Source organism: Panulirus ornatus, chromosome 6 (assembly GCF_036320965.1).
Source record: "Panulirus ornatus isolate Po-2019 chromosome 6, ASM3632096v1, whole genome shotgun sequence".
NCBI classification, from domain to species: domain Eukaryota; kingdom Metazoa; phylum Arthropoda; class Malacostraca; order Decapoda; family Palinuridae; genus Panulirus; species Panulirus ornatus.
The window spans coordinates 49733931-49756430 of record NC_092229.1 but is presented as its reverse complement, the minus strand read 5'-3'; the positions used below and the strand labels follow the sequence as shown (position 1 = coordinate 49756430).

Sequence of the window (22500 nt, the reverse complement as noted above, 5' to 3'; positions counted from 1 at the left end):
TTCTGTGTAAATCCTGTGTATATAAGATTAATCACATGAGGGATTACTTCGGGGGTAAATCCTGGGTATATAAGATCAATCACACGTGGGATTACTTCGCTGGAAAGCCTAAGCACAAAGGACTGATCAGGTAAGGGATTATCTCATCGTAAATCCCCTCATTCCAGAAGCGCACGTTAATCCGGCCGTTGTATCTATACTTCAGAATCGTTCAAAGTCTGTCAGCTATTGTTGGCTGAGAATTAACTAGGATGTGAATAGACGTCGGTGGGATTCCGTGAAATTTCCAACACACACAAACACACACAGTCTCCCTCTAGGTTGTTCAGTTCACAAAGCTGCTCTCGGTGTCACAGTGGGCGACAGGCTAAGCTGGAAGGAACGCCTCATTACCATCCATTAGTCCGGGCGAATGATCTGGTGAAAAGAGAGGAGCTAATGAAAGCCTTGCGTAAGATGAAGTAAGGCAAAGAGGTCTTACGAATGGAAGCGCAGCTGAGTTCTTCAAATAAAGGCTGGGTAAAGGTGTTATAAACCGGCTATCTGTCGTTTCCACAGCCTAAGATATGGACCAGAACACAGACAGCGAGTATTCATAGTGTCTTTCTATGAAGGTAAGGTGTGCAAAATGCGATCCTCGAATCATAAACGTGTGGCAGCGTTGAGTATATACCTGGTGAGGTGTATAGAGAGTGGTGACTGCATGGCTGGTGGCATATGCAGAATATGTGATCGAGAAAGAGCTACGTGGCTTCGGGAATAGACAAGAGGATTAGTGGACTGTGTGCCTGCTTTGAAGAACATGGATGAGAAATGCCTTCAGTGAAGTACACTCGTGTGTGGCATTTATGAATCGGGAGAAGGTACAGTTGGCTAGATAGAGGTGTCCCGTGGAAGGTGCTTACGAGCCGATGGGTTTAATGGGTAGTTAAGAAAATGGAGCGAGTTTTCACTGGGTGAGTAAAACACGCGCGTGTGTGTGTCTGTGTGTGAAAAGGAATAGAGGAAGGGAAGTGGTTCTCGGCGAGAGCGGGTCTGCGCCAAAGAGTGTGTGTGATGTTTAATCTGCTAATGGACATGGGGTGTTGAGGGAGGTGAATACTGGGGCGCCAAGAGCAAGGGTCAAGTTTACGATATGCTGGGGGAAAGGGGAGGGGATGGATGGAGGGAAGATGGGGGGGAGAAGAAGAGGAGGGTCACAGGGGTGTCATAAGGGGTGAATTAGTTCCCTGATTGGAAAACTCCTGAAGGTGGTGGAAAAAGAAATGGGAAAAGCGTGTGGAAAGTGAGAGTTTTGAGAGCAAATGTGAAACGAGGGTGAGTAAGGTAACGAGGTGCAGCAAGGTAAGGGAGTGTGTGTGTGTGTGTGTGTGTGTGTGTGTGTGTGTGTGTGTGTGTGTGTGTGTGTGTGTGTGTGTGTGTGTGTGAGGTAGAGGAAGGGAGAGTCCGACTAAGACGAGAAGCTGAGGGAGGTGGAGTCGAGTGGATTAGGGAGTTAAGAGCGAGCGTGGCCAGTGGATGGAACCACATGACTGTGGACTGAAGTGGAGCACAAATTGGTTCACATGGGGTCCTTAAATCAAAGACAGAGAGTCCTCCAGTCCTCCATCAATAACCGCCATGGATAATTCTCAGCTTAGCTCTGGTGGATCATCTTCCTAAATCAACAAGGAACACTGCCACCAAAACCCCACACTCACCCAGTTTGCCGATGGAAGGTGGCTGGGAGTGTGGGGAGTGATACAGACTTAAGAACCTATAAGACTCAACCAACAAACACCCACAGGTTTTAGCAACACCAACGCCATACATATGTATTCTTATATGTAGGAGGCCCCAGTTACGGAAATATATATATATATATATATATATATATATATATATATATATATATATATATATATATATATATATATATATATATATATATGTATATAAAGAGAGTCCACATCAAGGTCAGGCCTTAATTGAAACAGAGAGAGAATTATGAAACGGGGAAACAAAACACGAGGGGAAAAATATTTACGTATTTCTCGCGAAAGTGAAAAAACCTAATTTTTCAAAGGTGCCACGTCACACGTAGGTATTAGGAAAGACAGGAAAAGGATAGAGAGTGTGCCAAAGCTTCGACGTGGAGGGAAAGAAGTAAATATGTATACATATGGTATAGAGTCGTGGGCCTGCACTGGGACCTCAGCACCAAGCACCACACGCTGTCACCGAAGTCACCAGCCAAAACATTATCATCACACGTCGCTTCACCCAGGCAGCAGAGAGAGAGAGAGAGAGAGAGAGAGAGAGAGAGAGAGAGAGAGAGAGGTGGAAGGGGGGGAAGGTGTCGGGATCAGTGCTTCTCCGTGTGGTAACGGCCCCTTTAATTACGTACCTCCGCTACTGGACACGCCGGTTTATTTCTATTTACGTGTGTGTGTGTGTGTGTGTGTGTGTGATCGCAGTTTCCCAGTGTTGTATACAGGAAAGATCTCATCCTCTCGCATCTATTCTCTGGCTGTCGTGTTTCATGCACCGGAACCAGAGCCCCTTATATACAGCATCGCTCCAATTCACTTTATCCCGTGCACGCCTTTCACCCTCCTGCTTGTACAGGACCCCGAGCACTCCTGTCGCAAAGCCTGAGGATACCTCAGTCCTTAAACATAGCCAAGCCTGAGAACACAGCCCCTTGCCCCTTCATCTCAATCCTTAACAAAGCAACTTGATTTCTCGTCTCCATCAAAAACACCCACACGAACACAAACACAGACACACACACACACACACGAACAACCCACCCCTGGAACCTCGCATTCCAGCAATTCCAACTTCTTGACAACGTCCATATCATAAAGAAAAAGAAGTATATAATCAAACGAAAACTATGTCTGGCGACCTTCTATTCCAAGTTATTCCATCGTGTTCACGTCAGCTGTTCGTTGGCCTCGCCCCCCCCCCCCACCCTCCTCTGACGGGCGCGCGAATCGCGTATTCTTATGGAAGGGAATATATATATATATATATATATATATATATATATATATATATATATATATATATATATATATATATATATATATATAAAGAAACAGAGAGGTCGATGCGATATTGTCGGGTCGCCTCGAAGGACAGTCGCCCACTCAATCATGCGCCAGGTGCTGATCCCACACACACACACACACACACACACACACACACACACACACACACAGACACACACACACACACACACACACACACACACACACACACACACACACCTGGACAACAGGTGTAGGAGGGGGGCCGGGTTCGAGCGCGCGTGTGGGCCACGTTTCGAAGGAAGGCAGAGCCCATGACACCGATTGCCTCTTGTCGGACTGAATGACAGCGCATGTTGCAGGGAGGGAGGGGGTAGGGTAGTGAGGGGGGGATGTGTGGGAAGACTCCATCTCCCGGGGTGGGAGGGAGAGATGCAGGGGAGAGATGGGAGTTGGTGTCAAGGGAGGCATAAGGGTGTAGGGAAAGGGAGATGGGAGATTTTGTGTGTGTGTGTGTGTGTGTGTGTGTGTGTGTGTGTGTGGAAGGTATTAGATGAAGGCGAAGCTAAATAATCAAAGAGATGTGAGTACATAGGTTTAAAGTTACAGATACATCTTTTTTTTATGTGTCTGATGTCCTCTCTCTCTCTCTCTCTCTCTCTCTCTCTCTCTCTCTCTCTCTCTCTCTCTCTCTCTCCCCGGAAGCGATTCAATCGCGAGACCGAGTGTGTGTGTGTGTGTGTGTGTGTGTGTGTGTGTGTGTGTGTGTGTGTGTGTGTGTGTGTGTGTGTGTGCAGCTAACATTCCCCCTAATCCCCCATTCCCTTAAGTCCCCTTCAAGAGTGGTTCCTGCATCTCATAATATTCCTCCTTCCTCCCCATCCATCCCCCATCCATCTCCCCTTCAGTCAGGTAATATTCAGCCCCTTCTTTCACCGTGTCCCCCTCCCCTCCCTCGGGCACCGTGTCATCCTCCACCCTGCATTAAGACCTGTTCTGGAGTCGCTGAAATGGGTTACGCCTTGTAAGCCCCGCGCAAAACCTCTTGGCATTTCACTCCCCCCCTCTCATGACCTCCGCATCATCTGCAAACATATTCAGGCAAGAGTCTCTTCCCTCCAGGCAGTCAATTACATAGATGTGTGTGTGTGTGTGTGTGTGTGTGTGTGTGTGTGTGTGTGTGTGCGTGTGTGTGTGTGCGCGCGCGCCCCAACGCGTTTACGTGTATGTGTGTGTCTGTGCGCGCGCCCCTACGCGTTTACGTACACACTGAGCACGTGTGCGTACAGCCGTTCCCCCATTATCATGTCTATGTACGAACAAGGTTTCCCCCATGTGTATAATCCTATGTATCAATGTGATATGTGCTCCCGCGCGTGTACATTTTACTGTAATATAACGTACATGATGAACCCAGCTGTGTCGCAACACACACACACACACACACACACACACACAGTGAATAACTCTGGGCATGATCGCTTCGGACCATTCACTATCTGTCCCCGGGGTTCGAACCCCGCGACGGATGACGCCTTTTGATGTGGGTCTGCGGGGCTGACAGACGCACGACACATTTCATCATCAAGGCCACAACGCCGGGCAGAATACATTACCGAGATGAAGAGGGCTAATTGAGATGTATTGTCTGGTAATTAATATATTTCATACACGAGTTATTTTCCGTTTCACTGGATGCGGTTGAAAAAAAGAAAAGAAAACGAACGAGAAATAGAAAACGCGGAAGCTTATCTACAGATGAAAACATATTCGAAATATGATCAACGAGATGGGAGGCATCCATACTCGTTTAGTCCAGTGGAGATTACTGGTATTTCCAGGTTTAACGAAGGCGCCGGTTGATCTAACGAAGGAAATGCGTACTTTTGCTAATACAATGGAAAATATACCTCATATAGATAGATAGATAGATAGATAGGTAGGTAGATATATAGATAGGCAGATATATAGATAAATATACAGATAGATAGATAGACTGATATATAGATAGATAAATATTGATAGATAGAGAGATAGAGATAGAGATAGAGAGAGAGAGAGAGAGAGAGAGAGAGAGAGAGAGAGAGAGAGAGTTCTTAGCCAATCACTCCTCTCTCTCTCTCTCTTTCTCTCTCTCTCTCTCTCTCTCTCTCTCTCTCTCTCTCTCTCTTTATCATCTTTTTTTTCCATCAATCCCTCATCGTTCTACTGTTTGTACCATCTACCTCTCTTTTCCCCCAGCTGGTTATCCCTCTCTTACATACACTCCTTTTCACTCGCCCTTCTGTGTGTGTGTGTGTGGATCTACCTATTCACTTCTCTACCTATCGCTACATAGGGTCTGGGAAGGGATTCGACACTCCTAGGAGACCTGTTTTCTGTCCTATATTCCCTCCTATCACACTAACTTATTTATCAAAAAGATATTTTTGTTATTAACGCTTTAGACGTATCTTCTTTATCTTTCTAGTGTATCTTCTTTATCTCTCAAGTGTATCTTCTTTATCTCTCTAGTGTATCTTCTTCATGTCTAGTGTATCTTCTTTACGTCTCTAGTGTATCTTATCTATCTTCCTACTGTATCTTCTTTATCTCTCTAGTGTATTTTCTTCATGTCTAGTGTATCTTCTTCATGTCTAGTGTATTTTCTTCATGTCTAGTGTATCTTCTGGTTCTTTCCTACATTGTCTGGTTTCTCCAGTGGGTAAGTAGCTTGCTCGCCACGCAGTCCAGGAACTGCTTATTATTGACATCTCTAACTTCAACCAGGGGTCTGAAGGTTGCATTCTTGGCTTCTACTCCTCCTTTCTCCCTCATCTTCTCCAACATGGGTAAGTCTGTGAGTTCTCTCCCTTCTCCCTCATCTTCTCCAACATGGGTAAGTCTATGGTCCCTATTCTCTCAACTTGTGCAAAAAATGTACGTATTACATTTTCTATAAATTCTCCTTGAATACGTACACGCGGCAAAAAAAGTATCTTACCACCTACGTAGTGAAACAATATGACACCAAAGACGAAAAGTTCTGAAAAATGAGAGAAAAAAATATGTATATATATCGTCTGGCCTCACTCTGGTAGCCTTGCATGCATGCCATGGTAATACATCGATGCCTGGCGACATTTCCAGTCAATTGTAACTCTTAATGCTATATATTGACTTCACATATCGACGGGGGTATAAAGTGGTGCTACGCAAAATTATCACGAAACTTGGGTCATAGCCACGCTTAGTGACCTCCCCTGAGCGAACATGGATCATAACGATCGTTTCTGAAATGCATAACACCAGGAAATATATTATCATTTTCTTTTTTTTTTCCTTGATTTTTTCTTTTTTTTTTTTTCTACCGAGTGTAGTAGTTAGGTCAACGACACATAACTCCGACTAGTTTCGTAGTTCAGCCTCTTTATAGCATTTCCGTTAATGGTTTTTCTATTCCAAACTGGGCACCTAATCCACCAACCATCCACCCCCTGCCCGCCCCCTTTTTTTTTTTTTCCAGATTCCTATACACTGGGTGTCTCATGTTGATCATCTTTTGTGTCTAGTTGGACGAGATGGTATGAATCGTGCGTCTGGCCGGTGCGGCACGCATGAATAACGGGTACAGTTCGCGTGGAAATCAAATTCTAACCATTTCATCACCGGGCGCGCGCGTCAGACTCGAACCCTGGCCACTGAGAATGGCAGGCGCGAGCTCTGTTCCCGGGCGCGTACTTGTGAAATTGTTCGAGAGTGATTTACATGCGATTATTGTATGTTCTGATACACAGACATTATCGCAATTCCCGTGAAGTGATTAATAGCGTACTTAGGACGATATATATATATATATATATATATATATATATATATATATATATATATATATATATATATATATACACGCACACCCGTTTGCGTCACGCACCAATTCATCGCACAGCCTTAAAGAGAAAGACGAACGGCTGGTATGCCTGTGGGCTAAGCCCCCACCCCGTCCGAGACTCGAACTTGGACCCGTGACGTACGTACGTGGGTCAGAGCGCTCGCTAACCCGTAGTAAACCAAAGGGGAAACTCAGTATTCATAATTCCTTTTTTTTTTTCCCCTCCCCGATAGCGCGAGATATAAATGCAAATGAACACGCAGGTCCATTTCCCAGCCACACAATGTGTATTACCCCCCCACCACCGTAGGCCAAGCAGTAGACAAATATGTACAATGTACGACAACTGCAGCCCCAGTCTGGCCCCCCCAGCTCACAGGCAACGGACGGCCATTTGGCATCTCCGCTGCCGCCGCCCAGTTGAGCGAGAGCAGATGTCATGCATAATGATCACGCAACACCTCGCCAATATCAACTTACATGCAACGCTACAGGCGTATGTACCCGCCATTTTCCCAACCCTGAGCGATAGGATGATAAAACCCATCTTTCTCTCTCTCTCTCTCTCAAAAAAAAAAAAAAGAACCCCGGCCATCTTTTTTTTTTCTTTTAATTTACTTTGATGGAGGGAAACCACTCGAATGAATAACCCTTTCATTTGCGACTTTGTCTGAGCGTCAGAGACGAAAGGAACGACGCCATTTCAAAAAGGGGAGGTCGGAGTAATATATACATATATGTATTCCTTCCGCTCCGAGAAAACTAGAGAGAAATAAGTACAATTATTAAGATAATCTAGGTCCGTAATCCTCCCTGGTCCGTGCCAGTGCAGTATGATAACGACGTGCGCCGGCAGCGAGTAAGAGAAAAGGGGGGGGTAAAATGGAATTCTCGTGCGGCCGGCAGCGGGGAAGAAAGATGGCGTTCCCGGTCCCAACTTTGGCAGCGTCTCAGTCTGCGAGCGGACGCCGCGCGCGCAGGGTCTCTCGTCGAAATGTTCCACTCGCTTGTTCAGTGAGTTTTTGGTCAATGTTACGTGGGGTGTTCTGTACGCGGATATCACTTGTCTGGTGCAAGCTGACCTCCAGAATCTTGTGCTAGTGACCTGATCTAAAGGTAATTCAAGACACGTTGATGAAAAGTAATTCAATAAGATTATTATTTCTTTTTACATAAAAGTTTTCAGTTGTGATAAAAGTTGAAAGACACATAAGCGATCCAGCATTTCAGTGGATACAAGAACGAAAATAATAATTTCAAAAAATATATATATATATATAAAAAAGTAATTTTTAAGATTATCTTTCAAGAGAATTATCCAAGATAACAATCCTCCAATCACAAAAGGTAAGGCCAAAAGCAAAATCGTAATAAAATTTTGATTTAATTCAAAATAAGAAAAAGAGAGAATCATCACGATGCACGAAATTTAACTTCGTGAATTTTAAACGCCGCGTATTTTCGCCGCATATGTCACCCACCCTTGACGAGCGAAAATTTGTCGCTGTCAAATCCAGCCTAAAATCAGACGCATCGCATCCTCCCCCCAAGGAATATTGAGTCTTATTCACATGTTGCAAAATGATGATTTTTAGCCTGGTATGACAGTGACAAGTTAGTGGAAAAGGGACTTAAAGCACTTACGTATTTTTTTTTTTTTTTTGATACATTAGACGGTTTAAGAAGTTAATGAAGTTATCATATTATTATAAAGATGATGCTAATTATATCGATTTAGGTGATGTAAGTTCACAGTGACATGATTTCAAATGGAGACATCAGAGGTGAATGATATGATAATGACATGATATATGTCTAACAGCATATCAATGTCATACCAACAGAACTACAGACAGCCTTAAATGACATGACATGACCTTACATGACATGACATGACTTTACATGACACGACCTTACATGACGTGACTTTACATGACATGACTTTACATGACATGACCTTACATGACATGATATGACATGACTTTACATGACATGACCTTACATGACATGACTTTACATGACATGACTTTACATGACATGACCTTACATGACACGACCTTACATGACATGACCTTACATGACATGACATGACCTTACATGACATGACCTTACATGACATGACTTTACATGGCATGACATTACATGACATGACTTTACATGACATGACCTTACATGACATGACATTACATGACATGACCTTACATGACATGACCTTACATGACATGACTTGACATGACATGGCCTTACATGACTTTACACGACACGACCTTACATGACCTTACATGACATGATGCACACGTCACTAACGGACATGACACTCACCGTAGAAGGCGATTCACACAACACCGACTTAATGAGTGACGTGTTATTCTACCACAAATAAAAAAAAATTTCCAGGACTGATCTTTTTCCCTCGTTAAATTTGAAGGTGTAGAAAATCCAGGACTGTACAGCTCCACGGTTGACAGAGACTGACGGACAGACTGACAGTGGATGTCACGCGTGACAGACACTGACGCGTTTGGTCTACCAGGATAGAAAATTAAAAAAAAAAGGAAAAAGAAAAAATCTTTGACGGGTATATGCAATAATAGATGATTATTTTTTTATGAGCTCATGAACGCGTTTTCAATTTCTTGTGGGAATTTGACTAAAGCGGTGTTTAAACATTTCATTAATATCATTATTATTATTATCATTATTATTATTATCATTATTATTATTATTATTATCATTATTAAAACGGTGTTTCACGTGTCAGGACACAGAGAAGACAAAGAGGGGGGGGATTTTTACGTCTTTATTTTGGGTGTGTGTGTGGGAGAGAGAGAGAGAGAGAGAGAGAGAGAGAGAGAGAGAGAGAGAGAGAGAGAGAGAGAGAGAGAGAGAGAGATTTGGTGCAGGTCTACTAAGGTGAGAAAAAGCTTTGGCTGAACACTGTCAACGTTACCACTACTACTACCACTACTACTACTACTACTACTACTACTACCACTACTACTACTACATCTACTACCACTACTTAACATCTACTCCATTCCTTCCTTGAACAGTGAAAACATACACAAACCATGTTAGACAAAGTACAACAGATGGGACCCCACGCGAGTGTAGAACTGCCTCCCTCCCTCTCCCTACCTTGCAGAATGTATTTACACGAAGACGAAAGGAAATCAACGCACACTATTACATTTCAAAATCAACACACACACACACACACACACATTATATAAAGCTTACTCGCCGTTTCCCGCTTTAACAAGACAGCGCCTGGAATAGGCAAAGTAATAGCAACCATTTCCTCAAATTATTCAAGTGGACATGTATACTGATATCGAACCACTAGTTCCCACAGTCCCCTTGTCCACCACGACGAACCAGGCGCCCCAACAGACCTTTCCGTGGTTTCCTCTGACTGTCTCATATCCCCTGGTTCATCCTTTGGATAGAACGTCACCCCCCATAGGTAACACATCGCTCAAATTCTCACTATCCAGTGCACGCCCTCCACCCTCCTGTGCGTTCGGGCCCCGACGACTCAAGAGGTTCTTCCACCCCCATCCTTTCGCCTCGTCCTTGTTCTCATGAATCTTTGTTACCTTCCAATTCTGACAAGTATGTCCACTCTGTTCCAACTTCTCCTCACTCATCCTCTCCATTTGTCCAAACCATTTCAACACCCCGCGCTCAGCTTTCACAACCGCACTATCCTTTGCTACCACACCTCACTCTGACAACGTCATTTCTCACACGATCTAAGCCTCCTCACAGAGAATCGGTTCTTCTTCGATCCTTTTGTATTCGCGGCCTATGACTCGCATCCACACAACACCGTCGAGGCTGGTTGGCTGGCTGGTTGACTGGCTGGTTGACTGGTTGGTTGACAGGCTGGTTGACTGGCTGGTTGGCTGGTTGGTTGACAGGCTGGTTGACTGGCTGGTTGGCTGGTTGGTTGACTGGCTTATCAACTGCCAGGGTTCATTAAGGCCATCAACGAAAGATACAACAGCGAACAACCGAAATATCTTTATCATCTTCTTCGGGTGTTAAAGATAATCTTAAGACGACATACACGCTCGCTACTGTACCTTCAAACACACTCATCTTTGCATTTTAGAGAGAGAGAGAGAGAGAGAGAGAGAGAGAGAGAGAGAGAGAGAGTCACCCCTCGCCTCCCACACATTTCTCAACGCACCCACTGGATCTTTGCTCCCTTATCCACCTTATGGTTCCATTCAGATCCCATGGTTCCATTCGCTGCCACGTCCACTCCCAAATAACTAAAACACCCCAAGGTCCTCCAGGCTTTTCAACATTCAGATTCGAACCGAGGCCAAAAACTCTCTCTCTCTCTCTCTCTCTCTCTCTCTCTCTCTCTCTCTCTCTCTCTCTCTCTCTCTCCCCGCGTTAAACCTCATATCCTCCCATTTGTACATGTTAACTCTGAACTCTCTCCTTTTAAACATTGTTCCAAACACCAAGACACTAAATTATGCAGCTTCTCAGAGTCTAATATGCCACTAACGCCGTATCATCTGCATACAAGTGACCCAACACCTTCCAGTCCCTCTCCACACTCCCGAAAGACCACAGCCCCCAACCTCCCTCTTTATAACTCTCCCAACCACCTTTCACTTCCATCACCAACCCATCAATGAACAGATTAAACCGCCATGGTGACATCATACACGCCATAAAAACATCTCAGTGCTTTCAGTAGCTTTCCTCCTACAATATGTATTCACAGGACCTTCCTCAAAAGCGTATGTACCATCCCTGTAAAGCACATTGCCCGCATGCATGAACGCCATACACATATACTTGTTCGCTGTTTTCCGCGTTTGCAAGGTAGCGCTAGAGACAGACGAAGAAGGGGCTCAATTGCTCACAACCACTCTTTAGCTGTCATGCAATATGCGGAAAAACTGTAGCTTCCATATCCACAGCAAAGCAAAGCTCCATAAACCACTCCATATATACCCTTGTTCAGGCCATTGAGAGCACGTCATCCCCTGTGTACCACATCGCTCCAATTGGCTTTATCCAATACACGCATGTTCAGGCACCGATATCCCAAAGCATCTTTTTCCTCCAGACTCCCATCTCGTCCTTGATCTTCCCCTCCACTTCCGACATGTATATTCCATTTAGTCACCCTCTTCTCGCTCACGTACGTCCAAACCGTTTCAGTACACTCTGGTCAGAGCTGCCAACCACACTCAGAGCTGCCAACCACACACTTTCAGTCTCTCTACGACCACATAAATCTCTGCCAGTCATTTCTTACGTGACCCATCCTTCTCACGCCATATACAGTACTGTCCTTAGGCACTTCACTTCCAATACCTCCGTCCTACTTCCGTTCTCCTGCACTCGATCCCAAGACTAGAACCCTTTCAAATCACCACTCTTCCACACACACACACACACACACACACACACACACACACTATATATATATATATATATATATATATATTCCTATGAGTCCACTGGGAAAATGAAACACGATAAGTTCCCAAGTGCACTTTCGTGTCATAATCACATCATCATCAGGGGAGACACAAGAGAGAAATATAACAGTCAGTTGATATACAACGAAAAGACGTAGCTAGGAACGCCATTTGGTAAACACGGCTCTCATACCCTCACCCCACACCACGGAAATCATATAAACAGTCTTGGGTCTGCAACTGCAGAATCAAGTTTCGTTCATTAATTCTCAAGACCGACCCCAGCATGGTCAAAAGGCAACGAGTGGGGGAAAAGGAGGCTTCATTTGGGGAGGACGCTCAGCTGAGCGAGGGAATTCCGGGACAAATGTCAAAAGTCATGCCATGCCACTGACACAGGAGGGGCAAAGTATGTCAAAGGTCACGGCCTGACAAGGAGGGATGAGGTGGGGTGGAGATGGGGAAGGAAGGGGGATAAACTGGCCTCCTGTGTGATACACTGTGTGGGAATTCTGAGCATGGCATGACGACCCTTTGAACTGGTACACGACGGCACGAGACTTTGAGCTTCCATTAGGGTACGACCCGTGTGCACGACGGTACGATCCATGAGCACGACGGTACGACCCATGAGCACGACGGTGCGACCACTGAGCACGACGGTACGATCCCTTGAGCACGACGGTACGACCCTTGAGCACGACGGTACGACCCTTGAGCACGACGGTACGACCCTTGAGCACGACGGTACGACCCTTGAGCACGACGGTACGACCCATGAGCACGACGGTACGACCCTTGAGCACGACGGTACGACCCGTGTGCACGACGGTACGATCCTTGAGGACGTCCCATTAATCATTTCCGCCAATCACCTCCCTCCTGACAAATCAACACTTACCTGCAAGAAGCCAATGAAATCTTCCCTCACGTAACATATCACCAATCCCACCAATCACGTCCTTCCTTACAAACCCCACCCCGCTTACCCCATAGAAAACTCCACCAATAAGCACATCGCTTACAAAAAAAAATAAAAAAAACCCAACGGATGAGAAAACCCTTCAGCCAATCAACCCTTTGCTTACAAAACCAGTGACATCGACTTCCCCCCACCCCCCTAATTCCTCTCCTCCCTCAACCACCCAACGACCAATCAGCCCTGCGCTTTCAAACAATCACACGTGGGGGAGGGAGGGGGGGTGACTTACCTCCCACCCACCACATACACTGGTCCAAAACTATACGCTATAACGAGCAGCAGTGTATATATATATATATATATATATATATATATATATATATATATATATATATATATATATATATATATATATATACATCTTTTCTTTCTTTCATGCTATTCGCCATTTCCCGCATTAGCGAGGTAACGTTAAGAACAGAGGACTGGGCCCTTGAGGGAATATCCTCACCTGGCCCCCTCTGTTCCTTCTTTTGGAAAATTAAAAAGAAACGAGAGGGGAGGATTTCCAGCCCCCCCGCTCACTCCCCTTTTAGTCGCCTTCTACGACACGCAGGGAATACGTGGGAAGTATTCTTTCTCCCCTATAATATATATATATATATATATATATATATATATATATATATATATATATATATATATATATATATATATATAACCCATTCGAAACAAACTGGTAACAGCCACTGGCGACTTTGCAAGAGATAAACCAATGGTTCACGAGACGTTCTCATCTCCCACATATTCCTCACATCCCCCCACACACATCCCACACACACATCCCACACACATATCCCACACATCCCCCCCACACATATCCCACACATATCCCACACATCCTCCCCTCGGAAGCGCCCACCCGCTCACTTGGGATATTATTGACTGGAAATCCGAGTGATGGCATTGGCGGGATCACCCGACACCATCCCAGGCTTCGAATCCCATCACTTGGGATGGGGAGATGGAGGCGTGCAAATATACACGAAACGGAGAGGGAGCAAGTCAGGTTGATTTATATTTAATAATAATAATAATAATGGTAGTTGTTGTAATAATAATAATAATGGTGATAATAATGGTAGTTGTAATAATAATAATAATAATAATAATAATAATAATAATAATAATAATAATAATAATAATAATAACAATAATACTATTAATCATAATGATAATAATAATAATAATAATAATAATAATAATAATAATAATAACAATAATAATAATAATAATAATAATAATGATAATAATAATAATAATAATAATAATAATAATAATAATAATAATAACAATAATAATAATAATAATAATAATAATGATAATAATAATAATAATAATAATAATAATAATAATAATAATACTGATGATAATAGTAATAATAATAATAATAATAATAATAATAATAATAATAATAATAATAATAATAATAACAATAATAATAATAATAATAATAATAATAATAATAACAATAATAATAATAACAATAATAATAATAATAATAATAATAATAATAATAATAATAACAATAATAATAATAACAATAATAATAATAATAATAATAATAATAATAATAATAATAATAATACTGATGATAATAGTAATAATAATAATAATAATAATAATAATAATAATAATAATAATAATAATAACAATAATAATAATAATAATAATAATAATAATAATAATAATAATATCAATACAATCAATGATAATAATGATGGTAATAATAAATAATCTTATCATTATCATTACCATACCTCTGCTATGTATACTTGGTATCATACGTGTGTCATGTATACTTGGTATCATACGTGTGTCATGTATACTTGGACGTAAATTCCTCCTATCCACAACTCGTAACATATCCTCCATCACTCTATCTGTCGCTCCATCGTTGGATCATTTCCTCCCTCTACCTATCTATTTCCATCAAAGACCTCTGTACATCACTCTCTGTCATCACATAATGAGGAGTTTATATTAACCTTCCATTATCACATACTGATAACGCGAACTCATATCCACACCTTCAGTTATCACATACTGATAACGCGAGCTGATATCCACACCTTCCGTTATCATATACTGATAATGCGAATTTATATCCACACCTTCAGTTATCACATTAATATAACAAGGATCGTATTCCCCTTTCGTTGTCACATAAGGATAACGAGGAACTTAATATCTAACCATCGTTTACCACACGTTTAACAACGTCGTTAGAACCTGATCCTGACAGCCTTAATGACCTCTAACAGCCCTATAGCCCTAAACCCCAAACAACAAGCAACCATCTCGAATTTAATATAAGAAAAAAAAAATGACATTCTAACAATGGTAAACAACCAGCAAACCAGTTTCGTTCAATCCTGACAAATCCGACAGTGAAAACGAAAACGGGGACTCCCAAGGGGAGAGAGAGAGAGAGAGAGAGAGAGAGAGAGAGAGAGAGAGAGAGAGAGAGAGAGAGAGAGAGAGAGAGAGAGAGAGACCACTCTTATCGTACCGCAATCGACACACGTTCATCATGTCCATCTATCTACCATCTATCACATCCATCTATCTGTATCTATGACGCCATCTTGAGCTAACACCGCGAGTTAATGAAGACAAAAAAAATAAAAAAAGAGTTGAACCATCTCGTGAAGACCTTCCCACCTCGAAGGAGTCCAGCGTTTCCCTGCTTCTGACTGCAGCGCAGCTCCAAAGCATGCAGGAACTCCATAAATGGGAGTCTACGGTTATATGGTTAATGTTAAATGATCATAGACACCTTACCGTAGCCGACCTGGCAGAGGGTAAAAAGGCATGTTCCCAGGCATGAACTACTCGAATAGGAAAAAAAAATGAGACTAAATAGAAAAAAAAAATAATGAGACTAATGCTTAGAGAAAAAAAAAATGAATATAAACTTCTTAAGTGTTTGGAGAACTCGACCCTTAAAAGGTAGGATAGGTCATAGGAAGAGCCGGGAGAAGGAGGAAGAGGAGGAGGAGGAGGAGGAGGAGGAGGAGGAGGAGGAGGAGGAGGAGGAGGAGGAGGAGGGACGAGAGGAGGTCATACCAAACTTTGATCTTCCGAGGAACGAAGGTTACGTACTTATCACAACGGTCAATCCTCGGGTGGCTGGCGTACACGCAAAGAAAAAAAACTATGGGAAGCCGCCTCGACAGACTGCCGTGTGCCGTGGGTCCAAACCCAAGAGTAATTGGTGCAGACGGAGGCACCAAAAAAAAAAAAAAAAAAAAAAAAAAAATAACCCCTCGAATTGAAGAACACGTACACTGCGATGGCCAAGAAAAATAGAGGGGATGATTGGAGAGAGTTTGAAAGCCTAAGGAAGAAGAAAAAACAAAAAGAGGAATTAAGACAATCAGTACAACTTTTGGTTCCAATCTCACAGCCAGGGAAAGTGGACTGGAAAGCCCAACCCCCAGACATGTGTGGACTACTCCCACACTGGAGGGAATGAGACTCCGGTGGACATGGAGTGGTTGCTCACAGGAAACATACTGACTGCATCTATACAACATCCTCCCCCCCGCCCCAACACACACACACACACACACACACACACACACACACCTCCTATATAGTTTTTGGAAAAGAGACTTTGCCATGCTTATTGTGTGGGGTTATATATAAGAAAGTGGATGATATACGATCATGGCCAATATATATATATATATATATATATATATATATATATATATATATATATACTTATTTATTTATCTATTTATTTATTTTGCTTTGTCGCTGTCTCCCGCGTTAACGAGTTAGCGCAAGGAAACAGACGAAAGAATGGCCCAACCCACCCACATACACATGTATACACATACACGTTCACTCACGCAAAAATATATACCTATACATCTGAACGTATACATATATATATATACACACACAGACATATACATACATACACATGTACATAATGCATACTGTCTGCCTTTGTTCATTCCCATCACCACTGGAAAGAGAAAAATAAGAACAGTGAGTACTTTCGTGTATTCTATCCTCAGAGAGAGAGTGGGAGAGCAACAAGCGTTGAGGTCATTAAAGCACAGAGGTCGCCGTGAGGCGGGGTGGGAAGCGAGGTCAAATGATATGACCTGACATCTGACCTTCCTCCCTCTTACATGAGCACAATGTAGCCAGGGTTATTCCCGTGGATAATTCTTAAATGTTTATTCCAGTTAAGAGTCTGTCGCATGGACAAAAGGACGTATTGTGACCAAATGTGCCAGGGATCAAAACAAAGGAAAAAAAAAGTAATGATTCGATTACTTTTCTTTCACGTCTGAATCTCAGTATTATGAAGGTGAACGAGACACGGTCGAGATTCACAAAAGAAATAACGAGACAGCATTTATTTTTTTTTGTATCGGGTACAACAGGAAGCACGTAGGAAAGAGATTTGTAAAGAGAGATGGGAGGCAAAAAATAATTACATTTTTTCCTTTTTTTTCTGCAGCACAGTTTTATGTAAGGTGGTTACCTGTCTTCCTCGTTCCGCTATGCTACACAGGTCAGGCAGGATTAAGAGAGGGGGAAATGTGTTCACGGCGAGAGAGAGAGAGAGAGAGAGAGAGAGAGAGAGAGAGAGAGAGAGAGAGAGAGAGAGAGAGTAGAAGCCTCATCAGGGTAAAAGAGACTTCGGAGACGAAAAGGGGAACTTCTCAGTCCCAATGAATCCATCACTTCCCTGCTACTGATTGGAGCGCGGCCTGGAAGCTGGAAAAAGCCCAATAAATGAGGTCCTAGGGATATACAACAACAACAACAACAATAATAATAATAATAATAATAATAATACTAATAATAATGATAATAATAATAATAATGATACGTGCGGAGAGAGATACAGGGCTATTTTCTTTATCAATGATATATTGCTGCCTTTTGCGTGAAGGAAAATGTGTAATATGACGCCGTCCCTTATGGCCTGTTTTAATTAATCTTCCAAGTTCATGGTATTCCAGTCATCCAACACGCGTTCTCTCCTTTCAAAGCCTTAGGGGAAGACAAACTAGTTCCCATGCGCATCGAAACAGGCCCGGGATATTGGGGAAATTTGTTTGGCAACAGCAGTATAATGCTTTGAGAATGAAATGAAAGTTGCGAAGCGTGAATTCGAGCATTACGATTCAATTTAACGACACCAGATAGAGCGATAGATGTGAGAGGAGGTGGGGGGGAGGGGAGGTTTAAGAATATCCGGGGAAAATGTTGGGTTTAAACCTAAATAAAGTATGTAAAGCGATTCAGGTAAAATCATAGATGTGAGGCGTTAAGAATAACAGGGAAAAACGTTGGGTTTCAAACTACATAAAGTATGTAAAACGATTCATGTAAATTTATAGATGTGAGGGGGTTAAGAATAACAAGAAAATATTAGGTTTAAACCGACATAAAGTATGTAAAAACGATTCAAGTACATTGAAGGACCTATGAAATCTTAATCTAACTTCCCAAGGGGCATATATTTATCTTAATATTCAATATTCCGGTCGGAATACACCAGACACACCCGTGGTTCACCGTCGCGCCCAAACTGCCAGCGGATGTCAACAAACAGACGACAGACATAGTGGCTGTTCTCGCCACCGTTCAACCTCCCCCACTACCCACACATCTTCACGCCGTTCCCACCAGAAGACCACATTAATGTACCACCATTTCTACTATACATCTCAGCTGCTTGCAAGGGTTTTCATCGCTTCTGTCGACTCTCTTAAGTTTACTTAAAACCTTAACACTACTACTGAACCCTATATCATCGTAACCAACACTCACCACCTCGTCTTATACAGTGTCATAAGGTAACATATATAAAGCCCCGGATCACCCACCGTAGATTTTATTCTATTCCCTAAATATCACAGGACCAATTCTAGGATAACAGTCGTTCCATTAAGCCTATGCTACTTTCGATGCGGCGCTCAACCAGCAATCTGGCAGTTATGAGAGTAAATCGTCTCTTACAGTTCGAATGTGTAGATAAGAAAACGTCTTATCTCACACACCAAAAATGAATCTTCGGGAACAAAATATCTTACGAGAGAATCTTCGGCAAATATCACAAACGAATCTTTGGCTTTAAATTCAAAGGATTGCCTCGGAACCCAACCTCTCCCGTTTTCTGAACGATAATAATTATACTCTCCATTTTCTGTACGACCTGTGCTCGCTCCCCTCTTGGATAAACTAGTCCCCCCCCCCACCCCATTTTCTGTTTGTAAGTGAGAGTTCAAACAGCTATTCTGAAAGTGTCCTTTGTTGGGAGAAGGGAAAAAAGGCCTTCTTGTTATCACAGCCACTTCCCCTCAGGGGTTCCCCAAAACGAAAAAGAGAGAGAAAAAAAATGATTTTCCTTTGATAAAAAGTAATTTTTTTCCGTTTTTTTTTCCTAAACAAATCTGTCGTGCACCTGACTTTTCTTTTTTTTTTTTCTTAGCACGACGGTACGACGTTTGAAGGCAATGTGAAAGAAAACGCTTTGCGTAGAAACTCAGTGAAATCGCCTTTGCAGAAACCCAGTGAAAACGTTTTCGCAGGAACCCGGTGAAAACGGTTTTTGCAGATACCCGGTGAAAACGTTTTCGCAGGAACCCAGTGAAAACGTTTTTCGCAGAAACCCGGTGAAAACGTTTTCGCAGGAACCCAGTGAAATCGTTTTTGCAGAAACCCAGTGAAAACGTTTTTCGTAGAAACCCAGTGAAAACGTTTTTCGTAGAAACCCAGTAAAAAAGTTTTTCGCAGAAACTCAGTGAAAACGTTTTTCGTAGAAACCCAGTGGACAGTTTTTGTAGAAAACGCCTCATGTAGAGTAGACGTAGAAATGCTACTACGAGACAATACAGACAAGCAATATGAGAACCCCAAAGTTAGAAAACCACATAGAAACCAATAATACCCTAGAAACCATGTACAGAAACCAAGTCGTGGGCCAATCAGACCCCCCTGTTGTCTGTCTTTCTCATGTAAACTACATTTCTATCGTGTAAGTGTCCAGCACATACGGACACATGTCGTAGAAAACCCAGGTACTGATACAGAGAACTTTACTTATGGATATAACTAAACTTCTAAACCCACACCCAACACAGACAGACAGACAGACAGACGGTCACACACACACACACACACACACACACACACACACACACAAAACCCAATGAGCAATGTAGAAAACTTACTTATACCCAGCACAGACACCCGTAGAAACCTGTTAAGTAGAAAACGTAAGAGGCAAGCATCTAGAAACCACGAACATGCCAAACACACACACACTAAGTTTGATCGGAGGTGAGAACAGGCCTGGGAATTCGGATACCGTAAGTGATTCGGAATTAATTGCGAATGTCGGACGTCACGGCTTATCCGGATAAGATGGAGAGGACGTGGCCACTAAGCCGGATAAGAGGAGGAGCGAATAGCACAACTATTCCGGATAAGATGGCGGAGTAGTGGCTCCTCAAAAGCCAATGGGTCTCACCGAATGGAAAGTAATTTCGAGAGTGTTTGATGTGGGGGAAAAAATGTACATGACACCATGAGACTGAATTACCTTAAGACGTAATGTCGATATATGGGATTACATTATATGTAGAGTGATGTTACACACACACACACACACACACACACACACACACACACACACACACACACACCACAACAATAACAGCCTCCCAATGGCCTCCATGAATAAACCAAACGTCGTAAAAAGGCACTGCGACGCCGTCGTACATCAACCTACGACACCTGATGCTCTCCTCCATCAGGTGTGGTAGGAACGTAAAAGAGGATTTCCGGTGGTCTGATGAAAAGCAAGTTTCCCCTCCCGTAACTACTGGTACACTCACCCCACGCCAGGGAAGGCGTAGTTTAACTTGTCACTGATCCACAGTATGAGGGAGGGACTCCCACCACACCATCACCGCTGATGATGACACTTGGTGTGAGTACCTGAGGTGGTGTGGGGTGTGTGGTGTGTCTCTCTCTTCATCAGCACAGCCTAGGCTGATGGACTGGGGTCTCTTGGTCGACCAAGCTGTTGGAAGCCGCAGGCCGCAGTCCCGACCTCCCTTAACCTACCTCCCTCGAGAATCTGAGATCACGAGACGGTCACAAGAGCCTCAGCGTAGAGCAGTGGACTCCCATGCACTGACGTCCCTATGAAATTGTGTCCGTCCTCCCACTGGATTTCACCAAAAGACCTTCTCCTCCATCATCTGTGCTTCGGAATATCAATTAAAAGAGACAAAAAATGGTTCACTCACTGGAAGCGTGACTGCTCTTCACTATCCTACTGTCGCCAACGCTCACAGTGTCTGAATGACAATTGGGGTGATCAACCCAGCTCCCCAGCTTACCCTGGGAGAGTTATGTCCATCATCGGGTCTTCACACACACACACACACACACACACACACACACACACACGTACATGGCGAGCGCCAAAGACCTTGAGCAGTTCGGTGTTACGATGGGTCTTCTTCTCTACCACCCTCTCTGCCTCGTCCACGAAAGCAAGACCTCTCTGTGGCTCTCACTTGTGTGTAACTACAGGGCGTTCGATTCGAGCCGAGCCGCATGAGCAACGCTATCAATACCAGGGTGTAGAGGAGTCGCATCCCACGGCTTGTAGACTCCCTCACCTCTCCCTTCCAGCAGCCTCCAGCGAACGACTGGGCTCCCTTGTTCTTCCTCATCTCTATCCCTGGTGCCATCATGTCGGCACCTGGTCGATGGGAGTGGGTCGACCAGGCCGCCCTGGGCGTCGACGATGGCAGCATCTGTCTCGACCAACTCTTACCGCCCTCCGGAACACCCCCGACTCCAAACCTCTGTCACAACCTCCATTGCTGTCTAGATTTCCAAAGCCCCTCACCCCGTCCTCCTCCTCCAGGCTGTTCGTACCAGCAAGCTTATGAGCGACGTCTTGGACGAAAGATTAAGCTGGAAGGTCGTACCGGCAAGCTTCTATAAATGACGGCTTGCACGAAAAGATTAAGCTGGAAGGAGCACGTCGGCCCCATCACATCCAATCGACCATCTATCGTCTTCCCATTGTTCATAGTCCCTGCGCCTTACACAAGTACATCTCCTCATCTTTCCTTCTATCCCAGACTCAACTATGCCCCACTCCCTCCTTCTTAGTCTTGCCCC

At 43.4% G+C, this 22500-nt stretch overlaps 1 protein-coding gene and 1 long non-coding RNA gene across 4 annotated transcripts in view; one reads left to right on the top strand and one right to left on the bottom strand.

Annotated features, from left to right (window-relative positions):
- LOC139749218 (uncharacterized) overlaps nucleotides 1-22500 on the bottom strand; it is a 384303-nt gene that overhangs the window by 100896 nt on the left and 260907 nt on the right. The window lies entirely within an intron of this gene.
- LOC139749217 (zwei Ig domain protein zig-8-like) overlaps nucleotides 7853-22500 on the top strand; it is a 122158-nt gene continuing 107510 nt past the window's right edge. For 2 of the 3 annotated variants that reach the window (XM_071662913.1, XM_071662910.1), the window contains exon 1: nucleotides 7853-8232. The gene's annotated coding sequence lies outside the window, so the exon portion shown is untranslated. The remainder of the gene's footprint in view (nucleotides 8233-22500) is intronic. The other variant, XM_071662911.1, reaches the window with a different exon arrangement.